Source organism: Neopsephotus bourkii, unplaced genomic scaffold (genome assembly GCF_033783945.1).
Source record: "Neopsephotus bourkii isolate Nb327-2 ecotype Australia unplaced genomic scaffold, CSIRO-AGI_Nbou_v1 NB_819, whole genome shotgun sequence".
In the NCBI taxonomy this organism is placed as follows: domain Eukaryota; kingdom Metazoa; phylum Chordata; class Aves; order Psittaciformes; family Psittacidae; genus Neopsephotus; species Neopsephotus bourkii.
This window is the reverse complement of record NW_026901315.1, coordinates 206,499-223,596: the sequence shown is the minus strand read 5'-3', so window position 1 is coordinate 223,596 and position 17,098 is coordinate 206,499. Positions and strand designations below refer to the sequence as shown.

General features: G+C 35.7%; 1 long non-coding RNA gene across 1 annotated transcript in view; it reads left to right on the top strand.

Annotated features, from left to right (window-relative positions):
- The first annotated feature begins 4,667 nt into the window (after positions 1 to 4,667).
- Positions 4,668 to 17,098, top strand: part of LOC133213442 (uncharacterized) — a 177,958-nt gene continuing 165,527 nt past the window's right edge. Inside the window, exon 1 of the long non-coding RNA XR_009725817.1 lies at positions 4,668 to 5,293. This is a non-coding gene — a long non-coding RNA (uncharacterized LOC133213442). The remainder of the gene's footprint in view (positions 5,294 to 17,098) is intronic.

Below are 17,098 nucleotides of genomic sequence, written 5' to 3'. Positions count from 1 at the left end.
TGTATGTATTAATTATGTAAAATAAAAGGAAAATGGAGAAATCTTTAAAATTGGGAAAGATGCTGAATGCTGGGAAAAAATCTTTAAATTCTAGGACCCTTAGCCAAGATAGGATGTGGAAGAAGGAAAATAACTGAAGATTGGTAATGAGACGAGCAATTTCATCTCTGAAGATGCATGAAGTAGTCTGTGCTGTCCTACTGTATACAAACAATCTTCACTGTGAAAGGGCTGTCTTTAAAAAGCAATTTGTATAAATTGAATTTCTAGAAAGCTACATCTGTGGAGTACTAGTTATTTAGAAGAGCAGTTTGCTTTTTCCCTCTTTTTCAAATTTGACACAAGCTTTTTGAACCTCCTTCCCCTTCCTGCACCCCCTGGTTTTTTTGTGTCATCATCATGATGAAAGTCTATTCCAAATGCGTATTTCTTCCACATCTGTTTGGTTTTATATTTACCAAAATATCATATTATCTCCAGTGACATAATCCATGTGTCCTTAATGTAGGTGCATTTGATTCATTAGTGTGCATTGCACTGGGAAATCCTACTATGTTCATCTTAATAATAATAGTAATTATAATAATAATCAGTTGTTTAATACTTCTTTGTCTGATTTCTAGGTGATATTTCTGTGTGTTTGAACAAACAAACATCAAGTATTTTCTTAGCAATGAGGGCAGTCCCTGAAAGTATTCATTAGCATAAATTCTGAAATAATTGCAAAGAAACAATGATTTTGGACAAAACTGGTGTTCCTCTAAAGATCTACCTCCTTAACATGTCTACCATTGTTCAAAATTACACTAAATCATGTCCAGATCAACAAACACTGTATTAAACTTGGAGCCTCAATGCTAGGACTAGAGTTTGTGTTGCCAGATGATGGCCTATGTGTGATGTGCTGCACATAGACTGGCACAGGTTACGTGATGGCTTTTACATGGGTGTGTTGAGGATGCTCCCTTCAGTAAAACTTGCAGATCTTCTTAGGCTGTGTTTTTGCCAGCAAACTGAATATTATGTGCTGCTATCCATATTTCTGAAACAGTGAGGAAAATACCTACCAGGGAGGGAGGTCCGCGCAGTAAGAATCCTCATACAAATATGCAGAGACAGCGGTGCCCGAGTATTTGTGCACACATTTGCATGCAAGGTGAGCAAATTCATTTTGCTCCAGTTGTCAGCATGAGTCCAAGAGTTTGTGTGGCGGCCTGTTAAGTGCAAGTTATAAGTAGCTGATAGCGAGATATTTTACTGGAAATATTTATGCAACTTCAGTTGAATAGTCATGCCTGCTATTTTATACACTCTATATTGAATTATGCATCAAGTATAAATCTGCCAAAGCTAATATAATTGGAATTGCAAAGGCTAGTGAATCAGCTGGAACTATCAGTGCATGCATACCTCAGTATTGGTAAAGAGACAAATGAGAACGTGAATGCCAGTGATGTGTAAGAAATTAGAGAGCTAGTACCTTAGTACCTAAATACAGTTCGCAAAAAAAAACAATAAAAAAACAATTGTTATCAGGAAACTTTCTGGACATGATTTTGAGAGATAAACCCCTTAACAGGTCATTATGTGCACATCTACTTGAAGGAGCACAATTAAAGCAAAAATCACTTTGCATTATGGCTAAGACCAAGGTTTTTCTGTATTTCTAGATCAATCATAAATGTCAGTCCAAATACATAAAAATATTTGCATTTATTAGCGTGTAACACTGCTGTTGTACAAGGCTTGTTTAGTCAAGTGGCAGTCAAATTCAAAGCTGCTTTATCTCCTTCAGTTGGTTTTATGTGTTTGTAAATACAATAATTTGCATCTGAATAATGAAAAAAATGGTTAAGACTCTTCACCATGGTTCAGAGAAATTCTATCTCTTTCTACCAGGGAGGCTTCTAGGGCTAGCATATGGGCTTTTTGTGGCTCTAAGCATCTTTTAATTCTTGGGGTATAGTTCCAATTGATGCCACTCCAAAAAAAGAAGGCTATCTTGTGTTACCATTTAGAAATGAAAATGCAATGCTTCAGGATGGCAAAGGGGGGGAAATTTATGAACACGTTTTCCTGTGTCATGTATCACTTAGGTACAGTATGTTCATACTGCATTAAGAGTGCATGCCTCCTGTGCTTGAATATGAAGCTCCAGTCTTTGGGGGGCACGGAAGGAGAATGTGGATTCTTACTGCATTGTTTGCTAAGGTTTATAGTGTAAATATGTGTGTGTATGCCCGCATACATACATGTATGTGTGGTTTGTTCTGTTTCCTTCAATATATGGTTTAAATATAGCTGGGCGAAAGTGTCAGCTAAGTAATTGTTTACCCCGTATGAATCATGTTTTGTTAAAAATAGCTTTTAATTAAATCTTAGGTTGAATCTTCACGTAGTGCAGACAAAGCATATGCTGTCATACAGTTTACAGTATTACTGGCTGGAATCTCAGCGTGTTGAGCAGTTTTTCCTGTAGGTGTGATAACACCAGTAAATGCTTGAGTGAGGAAGTTGAGCTCCTGCATAGGTGAGCTTCTGAAGAGCCTTTGTGCACCAAGCTGTGCACACGTGTGTACAGACACATACAGACAGCCACTCGTCTCTGCGGGTGGGTTGCGGGGTCTGCAGACGTCCTGTTTTGTATCTTTTAGTGGAAAACATTAATGCCATAGAGATACCCACCTAAAACCAGAATGTAAGAAAGTAAGAATAGCTGGAAGAAGATCATGAACTGGATCTTCTAGAATGGGAATGTACATGCCTCACATTGCCTAAAGATGCAAACATCTCCCTGTTAGAGAGAATGACTGGCTTTTGTCTGTCTGTTAGGGTTTTTGCTTATTTGCTTGTTTGGAGTTGGTATGGTTTTTTTTTTGTTTTAGTTTTTTGGGGTTTGTTTTCTTTTGGTTTGGTGTGGTTTGTTTTTTTTTAAAGCCTCAGTTCCAGAAGCAGTTTATACTCAACCATTTTCCTTCTGCAGTTGATGGATTTCCTAGCTTAACACCTTGGAAGATCATGTTGCTGATTAGAAGCTTAAACTCACAACATTTGATTTTCACTGCTTCTGCACAACATGATGGTTACTAAACTTGTCATGATGAACAGCTTGTATTGAAGATAGTGGAGAAAAGGTGGCCTTGTACTGCCTTTCTCATCTTCGCCTTTTGAGCCCCAAATACATTAAACATATCAAAGAAACAAGCTTTCACAAAAACTGAATAACCAAGAGATTTGTGACATCCTGTGAAAAATGTGGGTTCCATGCCTGGTTCCTTCCTGTTCATTTTTTTCTTCAACCTAATGATGATTAGAGTATCTTTAAGCCTTATGTTAAATATTCCTGAAGAATAATTACATTCTCTTGCTCAAATGCATAGCCATTTATAATAGTTATTATAGTTTCTGAATGTGTTTATTACACAGGATCTGTTGAGGGAAAAAGAAACCAACCAAAACCAAACACAAAACTTGGTTCTCTGGAGTTTCTGATTCAAGAAAAAACAGTAATGACCTACTGTTGGGTTTATTGTACTTTTAATTAAAGCAGCTGCTACTGGCCATTCTCAGAGAGGTTGATATGAACCATTGTTCAGATACAATATGATAATTTCTGCTTTCCTTGAAGCCTTCTGGTTCTACCTCTCTCCTCAGTATTTATAGCATTGGTCAGAAATACTGTAATACTCACAAATATTCACAAAAGCTCAGAGTTTTTGTGTAAGTTTCAAAAACTTTATTTGGTTTAGATCATTTAATTTAACACAGGGGATAAAACTTAAGTTTTAGTCTTGTTTCCAGCCGAGAATTGAGAACTTTTAAAGACTGTCTCTGGACAGGATAAGGTGGTCTAGCAGAAACTTAATGTAACTTGTGACATTTTGGGTTTGGTGCTTTGTTTAGGATTCTTGTACTTTGATTTGAAATGTTATATAAACATTAAGCCCTTGATGTGCGCTTTATACTGTCTCCAGCACTTTGCATCAAATAAGCATAGAGTACTTTTTAACAACTACACTGGAAATAGAAACTAGAAATAGAATTGAGTCAGGTGGTGTCCACTTTAAGCTGGATTTAGACATCTCTTGGATCAAAAGAGATAAAAATGTAACTTGTCCATTCACAACTTGATAGAGGGGTAGCAAACTCTTGATTACAAGGTACTCAGAATAATTGAATTTCTCACTCAGTAGTGTGAATGCAGACCGTAATCGCACAGGTTTAGAGGATAATTCAAGGCTATTTGCTTTTTCCAACACTGGTCACAAATCTCTGAAATTGCTGTAGTTAAAATACTGCTAATGACTAGCTCAGTTACCTCCAAAAGGATTTTGTGACTTTACAGTTTAACATTTTGAGGCAGACCCAGTTATCAAATGAGCTCCTCTTCCTTGTCCCTGTGTTTTTATTCCTCCCAGATGCAGTAGAGAACATTTTAGAGTTTCAAGGGCATTCCTGGGAGAAAGTACATAATGATATTAATTGCAAAACTCTCCAGGTACTTGTCAAAACCCTGAAAAGATCAGCCTGCACTGGCAATGTGTATTCAGATAAACCTCTGCAATTGGCATGATGCTTGGATTTACTTCTGCTGCCAGGAGCAGGGATAGTAGTCTGCTGCTAACGGATTGCCTGTCAACAATGCTGTGCACTTATGGAAGCTGCTTGCAATTGTTATATTTTACCTAAGGTTTCTGGGGCATGCCCTAGTGGCTCTTGACAAAATATCATGATAGTTGAAGAAAGGACAGAAACAGTCCCCTGAGCATTAAGATGACAAAAACTATTAAGACCTTAAAAAAAATCAGCATTGATAGATCCATGCACTTGGGAGTTTTATGCTGAAAATTACATTCTAGCATGAAAGTTAGGCATGTGTTTAGAATGTACAGATCTGTTTTGCAGTCCTGATTGTTATTGAGGTAGCTGAATAGCTCTCTCTAAATAATTTATACATAGGTTATTAATGAAGATGAAAGAGAGTCTCAAGTGAATCAATCTACCCAAATTTGTAAGAGGAAAGCTGAATCATGCAGATGTCTAAATGTTGACTGTACTAAAAATACTCACCCTGGAAGTTCAGGTAGTCACCTCCCTTAGTGTGTGAAAGAAGAGTGCAGCTAAAGTAAAACTGGGGTAGAGGGCTTGCAAAGACAGTTCTTCAGAGTGGTGCTTGAAGCTTCATCTCTAGAAGCTTGCCCATGATTCTATACAGATACGACTAGCTAGCTGGAGCTGAATGGTAATGGTACTGTTCATCTGCGGTCTTCTGGAAGGTTGAAAACTTCATGAGGTACTCACATGTAGCTACCCTTTGTATTTGGAAATCTAATACAGCATTGTTTACTGAAATAAAACTTCCTCTGATTATGTTTTTGTGGGGCTTTTTTTGCTTTTCTTTTTGCAATGCTTAATCTGGTATAGGTTGGTGTAGCCTTGAGGAAAAAAAGAATGATCCTATGTTTCTTTTTCTAAGTTGCATGAGAACTTAATATGGAAGTATATTGATGATTCCAAAACCCACATAATTTTTTCCATAAATTACTTTGTTGTGATTTTTCTGGAAGTCTCCGGATGACTGGAAATTGATATTTTCATTGCTTATTTCCTAACACTTACTAAAAAGTAAACTTGGATCTCCTAAAACTGGTGTTTAAATGTGCTCAGCCTTCTAGTGTCACTTGTCATTTGGATGTTTCTCATAGGAGTTTTAGTATCTGTAAAAAAAAAAAAGCCCACAAAAAAACCCCAAACAAAAAACAAACCAAAACTCACAAAATCCCTAATTTCTTTTATTCACTACCTAATCTGTTTCATTTTTAGTATTGATAAAGCAAACTCCACTTTCTTCGAGATTGGCTTCAGCAATCATGGTGAAAATTTTTCTCTATTATATTAAAAGTTCCCCAACTTTCTTCTAGTCATATCATTAGAGGTAGTGAAATTAAGAGAATAGGAAAAAGCAAGTCTACTTCCATGGAGAGAAGGTCACTAAGGAAGGAACTTAGTTTGAGATAAAAGTGTTTATTTGAAGAAGGAATCATTCAAGGCACTGTTTAAATCAGTTTTGCACTCTTTTTAATCAGTGTGCACCATTTAAAATATGGATACAGTAATTAAAAGAAAAAAAATCTTTGCACTGACCTTTCAAAATAAGCAATGAAAACCACATGTATTCTTAAAAGCAGTCCTTCATTTTTTGTGATGGCAGTGTGATATGGATGTCTTAGCCCAGTTGTCTGGATAGTAGCTATAATGGGAAAACACCATATCATTTACTGCATAAATGTGCAATTGACAGTGTCAGTTTATCTCAGGATATACCCATTGTTGTTTTTTTAAGAAAATGGAAGTAATACAATAATTGGTGCTGAAATTTGCTGATATCGCACACACAGCTTTAATGGCTGTACTGAATTGCTATGTGATAAGGAGGCCCAAGGCACCATTAGGGACCTTTGAGTTTGTTTCAGGCAAATACTTGGGAGGCAGTCCATCCTTACGCACACAAAATCAGCAATAAATATAAGAAGGAAAAGTGCCACAGAGAAATAATTGGGTTTTTCACAGTTTAGAGATTTTTCCACAGTTTAGAGACAGGAATATGGGCTAGATCTGCAGGGCCCTAGTCTTGTCTATCCTGTGCTGTACCCACTTTTCCATAGATTTTTTTCTTTTTTTTTTTCTCCTGGATCATGGCTTGAAGGATATATATTTGTTGAGGATATTCTGAAGTCTTTACAGTGACTCTGCGTAAACATTTTTCACCTGCTTATGAAAGTGAAAATTAGAATAGCAGTATGCTGCAGCAGCAGAGCAAATCCAGTATAAGCTCTAAAGTGCTTACAATGTTCTGCACATTCATCATGCTATAAGATGAAACTCTTTACTATACCATAGATGTATTATTAATAATGTCTGAACTTAAATGGAATCCTCTTTCATCCAGCCACTCTTGGAATTAGAATGATTTTTTAGAGATAGAAAAAGAAAAATTGTAAATTTTAAATTTTAAGTAAATTAGACAACTTTTTGCTATTATTGCTTACTTTCAGTCCTTTTATGCTGCACAGTGTACGTTACTGTAAGATCAGAGTGTGTGTAGCCATGAATTTTTAGTCAGAGGGAAATGCAAAAATGGAATATTCTGAATTTTGTTCTTTTTGCAGCCTTTTTTCTTAATATTTGGGTAGGGAAATGTAAGGGTCTTTTTAAAAACTATATTATGACATTTCTTATTATTAAATAAGTAGAAGACCTAGACAAATTGATAGACATTGTGCATGTCATGTTCAGTGTTGCTTGAGAAATAATTCTCATGCATCTAACAACTGAGAAGAGCAAGTTTTCTGTGCTATAGCACAAAAAGGAATACAAAAGGAGGTAAGGAGACATAATGAGTTGTCCATCAAGACTTTTTTGACAGGTTTAGACTTTTCTAATTTAGATAAATGTTGGTTTTGTTTATAGATGATCTAGTAGCCATTTTCTAACAGTCATAATAGCAAAATTGTTGTTTGAACCCATTGGAATCTTATAGTATTTCCAATTAAAGGAAAACAGAAATTAAAATTTCTGTATAGGATTAAAGCTTGTATGCATACATGCTTTCTATATTTACTGCTTATTTCTTGTATGTTTAATAAATGTATCACCACATGGAAAGGTAATGGAAAGGACAGAATGGGTCACGCCAGAGATCTTAAAAGTCAGAGTTCTGGCTTAAAACAGGGACTTCAGATAAGGGCATATGCTCATTGCACATTCATTTTGTGCTTTATTGGCACAAGTTGCTGTCTAATGAACAGAACTTTTGCATCAATTTGGAGTACGAGTTATGGGGATTTATTGTAGAATGTGTCACAGCATATCTGTAAAACCTGAGTCAAGACCTGAATCCAGTACAACTAATGCTAAGACTTCATATGCATCATAGAAACACACGTAGTATATTGTACAAGGTATGCTCTCTGGTATAATTACTAATCCTACATCTGGTATAGCTGATAATCCTGCAGGTATTGCTGTAGTATCAACACATCTGTTTAAAACAAATGCTGCAGAATAGGAAGAAAACTTTGAATTGATTCAGCAACTTTTGTGCAGATATTTGATTCCAGTCAGAACCTCTGAAGTATATTTAGTCTTAGATCATTTTATAACTGACTCTGAGGAGACAGAATTTCCTTTCCAAGACTCATAAATGTAAATTGTTGCAGCAATGACACTTCTGCCATTTAACCCTAGTGGGGTTTCAACCTTCTCAGTTGTTAGCCAGGTTAAAGGATTGTGATCTGTCGACTGAATGAAGCATCTGTGTAAGCAATACTGTAAATCTCCCTAGAGACCACCTCTTACAAAACGTGTCATTATTGTGGCTGCAAATTCATAATCTCTGGGTATCAATGCTTTACATTACCGGAATTTCTTCTTACTGACATCCTGAATAGAGAAACCATGCATCACAGTCCTCTGCTTAAAAGCAGATAAGAAAATATGAATTTCTAGGCAGAATCCAACACACTGTCAGTAGGGGGTAAATTGCCTTTTATTGTCATGTGAAGCTGCAAATTGTGTATATCCTTCTGTAAGAAAATCTGTGCTTAATGACCACATCGATTTTTTTTTATTGTCCCTGTGAGTAGCTACATTCAGATATTATTTTTTTTTTCTGCATTAGCACAATTCAAGAATGTTTGTAGTGATCTCAATAGTTTTACATAAATGAAAACAACAGTCAAGTGGGAGCAGCCTACAATGTTATTTACAGAAGCACTGTATGACTTGAGTAAATTATTTTTACATGTTATTAATGCCTTTTACTGAGTTTCAAGACAGACTTGATGGGCTAGATTTGAAATTTAAAGTGCTAGGAAACAAATATGGACATTTTCTGTCAGGAATCATGCTTAGATTCTTGCTTGGAACTTTTCAGATAAACCTAATCTGCCATTCTAAGTCAATAAGAGAGAATTACATAATGAAAAACATTTCTGAAAACGGCATTTTAGCAGATGCAGAAATAACTGGATGCTGCATCCCTTCAAGTGTTCAAGGCCAGGTTGGATGGGGCTTTGAGCAACCTGTTGTAGTGGAATGTGTCCCTAGCCATGCCAGAGGGGGTGGATCTAGATGATCTTTAAGGTCCCTTCCAACCCAAACCGTTCTACAATTCTGTGAATCTAAGAATTCTTGAATTGTCACAACCTGTAGAGATGACCAAATTACTTAATACGATATAAAAAATGAGAGTGTCAGTTGGGTGGCATTAAAACTGATTTCAAAGAAAAATTGTTTGGAATTTATTACATGTATCACTATTTGCTTAACTTAATACATTAAAAAGGCATAAATGTATTTGTTATTCTTTTCAAATCTGGGAAAATGGGAGTGAGCCATAGTGCTTTGTTACTGGGCAGAGTAGCCCAGTTGGAGAAGGTTCAAAGGTGATGAACAAGAATGTCTAGAGGTAGGAAGCACTTCTTTTTAGAGAAAGTGGTATCCTTTAGCTTGATGAAAACACAGCTGTTGTTAAAGACGACATCATTGCCTAAAACCTGCTGAAGGTAACAGAAGAATAATTTGTTACCTGGGTCTGTGTTAAATAAGTGCAAATGGATTTAAAACTCACTGAAAAGATCAGAAGGGGCCAGATATGTTACTCATGAAAGATCTTTGCCTGGATAAAATGATTATTTCCTCAGGTATGAGCATGTTTTTGCTATTACTGTAAGTGGTAACAAGGAGCTAATGAAGCACAGCATTTTCTGCACTGTTGTCACTAGAGATGGGTGTGCATACGTTTCTATATAATCATAGAATAGTTAGGGTTGGAAAGGACCTTAAGATCATCAAGTTCCACCCCCCTTGCCATGGGCAGGGACACCTCACACTAAACCATGTCACCCAAGGCTCTGTCAAGCCTGGCTTTGACCACTGCCAGGGATGGAGCATTCACAACTTCCCTGGGCAACCCATTCCAGTGCCTCACCACCCTCACAGGAAAGAATTTCCTCCTTATATCCAATCTAAACTTCCCCTGTTTAAATTTGAACCCTTTACCCCTTGTCCTATCACTACAGTCCCTAATAATGAAGAGTCCATCCCCAGCATCCTTATAGGCCCCCTTCAGATACTGGAAGGCTCCTATGAGGTCTCCACACAGCCTTCTCTTCTCCAGGCTGAACAGCCCCAACTTTCTCAGCCTGTCTTCATATGGGAGGTGCTCCAGTCCCCTGATCATCCTCGTGGCCCTCCTCTGGACTTATTATACTTCTTACAATACTTCTTCTCTGGCAAAAAGTGTGGCTTCCTTTAATTTTATCTTTGTAATGAGTGTTATTAGATCTTGGCCAATGAATCTGAAATACAAAATAATGAGGAAAACTTTATAACCCTTGGTCCTCGTAAGATGGCGGCTAAATTTGCAATTTTGTCCTGTGCCATACCTTTTCTCAACAAGGTAATTTTGCTCATCAGACCTTGTATGCAGAATCTTTAATTAGGCAGTCTGTCCAGTGATGAACAGGTAATGTTCTTAGTGGAAATTGTTAAAAAATAAAAATTTGTCATACTGTTATTTTTGCTTTTCTGATTAAAACCTTGCAATTGCACATAGACCTCAGAAAGACAGAACTGTAACCGTAATTTGTAGCTGTAATTGTCAAAAGAAGAGAGATTTTTTAGGCATTTTTAAAGCCAAACACAAAAACAAAAAAAAAAAAAGACAAAAAAGCCCCCCCCCCAAAAAAAAAAAAATCCCAAAACCAAAAAAAGAAAAAAAAAAAAAGAACAAAAAAACCTACCAAAACCCAACTTTTGCTAGGAAGCTTGGTTTCCAGAAGTTACTGGAGACGGTAGAGGGTAGACCCTGAAGTACAGATTTTGAATTTGGAAAACATAGAGTGCTTCTTTTTCTTCTGTATTTTGTGCTTAGAAAGGAGAGCTGATTGTATTGTCTTGCAGTTACAGGATGTGCCTAAGATTCATTGGATTTAAACTAAATTTGAAATTCTGATTTTCTTCATATCTTTGTCAAGCTATATAATCCTTATATTGCCTTATTTCCTTGTTTAAAAACTGCAAAAACATCTTTATCTTGATTGCCCATTTAAGTAAGCTATTCCAAATAATCATGGTTTGTCAGTGACGAACTTTTTCAGGGGTCAAATGGAAGTCACTAACATAATTTAAAAATGGATGGGAAAAAAAAAAAAAGTGATATTGACTTGAAAATATGTTTTGCCATTTTGAAAGAGGTTATATATAAAGAAGAACTTATTTGGGTAAATTCTTTATAAGGAAATGTAATAAGAATACGACATAAGTTTCAGTAAAAATTTGTGTTATAATTGACGGAGGAAGAAGGGGGAGGAATTAGGGTGGTTGTAATGATTTATTTGTAGGTAGTATGGCAACACAGATTGTTGAACACAATTCTGTTTGTCAATCATAAACAGAAATGTCAGAAGCTAGGCAAAATTTTAACCATCTGGATCCCTGATTCTTACAAGGACTATGAAAGTAACACAGGCAGAAAACTTGGAGGCAAAGTCTCTCTTTCTAAGATGTAGATGCCTAATTAAATTATGTACCTATTTTTATTCAAATATTTGTCTGAGAACCCAAGTTTTCTGTAGTTTACATAGTTTTTGTCACATGATTTCTCTGAATTTAGCAGAAAAATGGGTAACAGAAATGTCCATGGGATGGCACACGCTTTCAAAGTTCACGAGAAATACCTTAATTTTTCTCACCTGCTATACATACAGCTAAATGTTTTCTTGTTTGGCGTTTTCACTCAACTTTCATTGACCGTGCGTACTTCTGTGTATTTCCATTGCATACTGATACTAAAAATTATACTGGTTTTGAATGTTTCCTTGTATATCTGCCTTAGTAATGAGACTCATTCCTTTTTCAGATATGTGTTCTGCATCATTTTCTTGATCAGGAGTAGCTCTTTCATTGGTATAAGTAAAAATAGAACTTAGCCACTTTTGCTGTATTTCTTTCTTGTATCATTTCTTCAGATGTTGAAATAAATAGAAGTGACTAAGCTTACAGAAAATGTTGAACAGTTCACTTACATCAAAACAAGTCCCAAGAGATGTCACTAACCTTTGCAGAAATGATAATAAAGGGCAAGATGTTGACTGCAGCTCTTAAGCTGGAAATCTTTTCAAGAACTGCAGTAATGTCTTGGTTTATGCATTCCGTTTGCTCTCACTCAAAAAGACTCCAGGCATATCACATACTTAGCATTCAGTGTCTTACAAGAAGTTACTCTGTCTTACAAGGAAATGACTGCTAACTATGTGTTAAGGCTGAACTCCAGAGGAGAAAAGGACATCTGAATTACCGAAGTCTAGTCTTAATGTAATGTTTGAACTGTTATACTCTTAGTCTCTTCCCAGCAAGGCCAAGTCCTAGTCTGTACACAAGCCAATGACTTTCTTAATCTCGCTGACATTGTCAGCTATATTCTTTGTTTGTTTGTTTGCTTTGTGTTTTGTTTGGGTTGGTGGATTTTTGTTGGTTTGTTTTCTCGTTTTTTTTTTTTTTTAATATACACTCCATTTCTATCTAGTCCTTTGAAAAGATGGTATAGCTTTTTAGAGCAGTTAGGGAATGAGAGCAGCAGTCCCCATCTCTCCTCTCTGGTAGGTTTTTCAACTTTGTATTCTCTGTAGACATTATATCAAAGAATGCAAGCTCACTCACAAGACCAGTCTGACTGTGATGAGGGAAAACATTGATTAATAATTAAATGTATATTTTAGGCAGTGTTGTGGCCTAAATTTGCTGTATATTTTGGGGCTTTTTTTTTCTTTAATGCAAAATACTGTTATCTATGGTAGAGCTGATTAGATTGAACTGTGCTGCTTGGAAAAGTATGATTATGTGGGGTACTGAATTCATAAACTGAACCCATAAACTGAACCCTCACTCTCACCCTGTGAAATGGTCAACAGCCGAAACTGAATGGGTTTCTGAGCTACTAAGGTACAGTGCACAGTGTCTGAAATTTTGTCATCTCGGCTTCCTGAAGCTTACAGAAGTATGTTAAATACCACAGTTGCTGCATTCTTCTGTGTTCTACTACATTTACCGTAAGCCTGGGTATTTAATTTTGACCTTTTTTTTTTTTTGCTTTTCATTCCTACCATGAAACTGCAGTCAGAATTCTTTTTTTTTTTTTTTTTTCCCAGAGTCTAATTTTAAAGTTGTTTTTCCAAGTGTGACTTTCTTCCCTTTGTGCAGTGATAAAATCTTCTCACCAGGGTCAAACCCTGACTGCATTTCTGCAGGAGTATGATTGTGTGATGAGTATACAGAAGAAGTCACAGATAGTATTTATTTAATCTTCTATTTCTGTTACATGTGTGTGTCCTTAAATAAGCTAATTAGGTGAAATAAAAGGGTGAAAAACAAATCAATTGCATGCCATGGGTAAAATAAATGTTGGATTATTAGTCTAAGAAACATGCTGCTTTTTTTTTTTTTTTGCGTTATCTCATGTAGCCTATGGAATCCTGAGAAATGGTGGTGTTTTTTGCAGACTTAATAAAACTTCAGTTTCTAACCATCTAGGAAATAATTTTTTACCCAAATAAAAAGGGCTTTAGAGTTAGGTTGTTTTTTGTTGTTTGTTTTTTTTTTTCCCCCTATAGTACCAATAAGAAATTAGGAATACAAAAATTTTCCCTTTCAGATCAAACCTGATTTTTTTTCAGGACACCTGCTTTCAAGTACTGAAAAATTAGTATTCCTGTCATGCCAATTGCTCTTAGTTTAATAATAAAAATCCTGAATTGTCAGAAGTCTTCTATCCAATTTATTCTCCCTTGTAATTGCTTCTGTATTGAAGTGTTCATATTTGCATAAAACGTTGAAAGATTTTATAATACTACTTTTTCATGTTTTTTCTCTTATCCAAGGAAATAGCAATCATTTCAGTAATCATTTGTGTCAGTTATATAAAGACATTTGAGATCATGTTATAATGTGTTCTAGCTTTTCAGTGATTTAGATGAAGCAGAATTTCACATTCTCGATTTTCTGTAGGGTGCAAATTGCATCAGTGATTTAAATAGATTAGGAGACTGTCATTGTAATAGAGAATTCAAATTACTGTGGGTTAAGTAATTGATGACATGTGTGTTTTAGCCTTCACCAGTGTGGATAGTTCCTATCATGGTTAATAATCTGTCATGAAGAAAAATTAAATAAAATAGCAACCATACGTGAAAAAAATAATGCACTCCTGACTGTAGCGTAGAGGCAATTCTGCTCATTTGTAATAGCTGTAGGAAAAAAAAAACAAAAATGTAGGAAATGCAGCAGAAAGTATGAATTTTCATGTAACTTTAAGAATCCAGAAATGCATGGTTCATAGTGCTTAATGGATGTGTCATGACTGTATTCCTGGGAATATTAAAATATGCTTCTGCCATATCTACTTTGTGAAATGCTGTTAATTTATACAAAATTGTATCTGTAGATTCTTTATTAAGGCAGATTAGTGGAAATGTTACCACACTTTCTTTAGGACATTTCTCTGTTCATGAAAAAAAAAAAAAGAAAAAAAAAAGAAAAAAAGAAAAATCTTGCTTTCAAATTTTTAATGAGAAAGTTCCAGATTTCTTTGTGGAAGATAGTATATAGTTAAATACTATGAAAAATATTTTCTGGCATTTGATATTCCAAAGCCAGTTTAGAAAGTTGACATGTTGCATGGAAACCTAATTTTTTTCTATGTAAAACCCAGGACCAACAAACAGTAGATGGACTAATACCCTGAGAGTCAGCAGTTACACTTTAGACTAATGTGCAACTGCAGCTGGTGTAGAAGACAGGAACAAAATGGTTTGTTATGATTATAATGCAGGTGTTCCGTGGATAAGTGACCTAGTGTAATTCCTTACCCTAACACTAAAATTAAAATTTTCTCTGTAAATCAAGGAGTATGAACTCTCCTAACTTGAGCCAGTACTTCAGCTTAGTCTATTGATTGTCACATTGTAAATTGTTCAGTCAGACCTCCCTAATAACATCAGGGTTTTATTTTAATGCAGAATTTTCTTATCCTGAAACTTTAGAAAATAGTTGATGATCTCTAGTTAGGTCTACTCTAAAAGCCAGCCTAAATATATTTAGCATCACTAGTTGCTCATGTATGGAAAAACTGAAATATTTTCTAAGTCAACCTCTTCCACCTGAGGAGAGTAGATGTCTGCTACCTGAAGAGTCATAGTTAAGTATTTTTCATGTCACTCTTGGGATGCCAAATACAGAACTTTATTTGAAGAGTGCCATAGTGTCTCTCTTTAGATCATTCAAAATCATAAAACTTTTTTTAGAATTAGAGAATCTAGAAATTACAATAGAAAATAGAATAGAAAATGAATACAATAGAATAGACTAAGAAAATGAATGGGATGGAATGGAATAGGCTAGGCTAGGATGGGATGGGATAGGATAGGGCATTTCAGATTGAAGAAGCCTACAATGATCAACATGTCCAACTACCTGATAACTTCAGGGCTGACCAAATGTATAGGCATGTTGTTAAGGGCATTGTCCAAAGGCCTCTTGAACACTGATGGGTTTGAGGCATCAATGACCTCTTCAGGAAGTTCCAGTGTTTGGCCACCCTCTTGGTAAAGAAATGTTTCTTAATGTCCAGTCTAAACATTCCCTGGTGCGTCTTCATTCCCTAGTGTCTTGTGACTCTATCCTGGGGAGATCAGCAGTTTGTGGTACATTTGTTCTTTCCTCTTACTCCTTATGTTATTTCAGATGTTACGGCTTTCTATTGAAATTGCTGGTTTTACCATTGTACTTTCCACAGTATTCTCCTCATAACAGTAATTTCCATTCCATGACTCATCTTTTATCTGTTTCCTACACAACCCAAACACCTCCCATATGGTACAAGTCAAACAACCTGCAGACCTATAAAAGCTCTTGCCAAAAACCTGGAGTTCTTCAGGAGCAAGCAGAATGCCTTTGTGTAGATATCTGGAAGACTGTAATGTGTGACTTTCAAGCAAGTTGATGTCTTGAATTAGCAAAATAAAGAGGATATCAGTACAATGGTCAACAATGATGGACTTGTAGAACATTATTATCTGCCATGTACCTACACACAGTCCTGGAAAAAACTGTTTAATTTCATTGTGTTTAATTTCTTTTATTTGCCCAAGTTAAGCTCGTCTTCTGTTAGTTCAGGGGTTTTCACACCGGAACAAAAATCTTCTTTGTACTTTATTCACAATCTTTAACGCAGGTGATCCTGATTTATACTCACTTTCTTATCTTCTGCAGTAGTGACTTCAGAAATTGCATGAAATACCGTTTTGGAAAATGGTAGAGATTTACAGAGGATTTGCTGTATTTTTGAATAAGAAAACAAATGAATATGCGTCAGGCTACATTTTTTATTTGCTTTTCTAAGCAAAATGAAAAGCAATGTGGCTGCATAAATTGATTTATTCCCCTTCAGGCATTTTATGAGAGTGCTAGACAAGTGTGTTTCATATTTGATGTTGGTTGTCTGGAATTAACTTAGTAAAGTGCTTACCTGCTTAGTTACTAAATGGAGGATATTGAAGCACAATACTTGGTCTTTGCTTCGTAGTAGAAAGTACTAAATTTTTTGCTGCTGTGTTCATTGGCTGCAGGACAGAAATATGAATAAATCAATAGCATGTCTAACACTTTTTTTGAGATACATCATTTATAAAATTGACCTCTGATTTCCCTAGACTGATTTTTTTTTTCCCTCCCACGTAAAATTGAAGAACATAAACAGTTTTCGATTACTTTTTGTTTCCTAAAGTGTTTGGCCTCAGAAAATCTAAAAAATACACATTGTACTTCAAAAAGCCATAAGTAGATGAAAAATTAATTAGTGTATCTAGGTACGTATGATACATAACACTGAAGAAGTCTAAAATTTAAGAGTTCAGTCCTACCTACAACAGCTGCAATAATTTGAAATTCTGACATTTATTTCAGTACCACCAAGGTTGGATCTTAAAAATTACTCAGTGCAAAATTTCTGAGAGATATAGGTCCTCCATTTCCTGAGGAC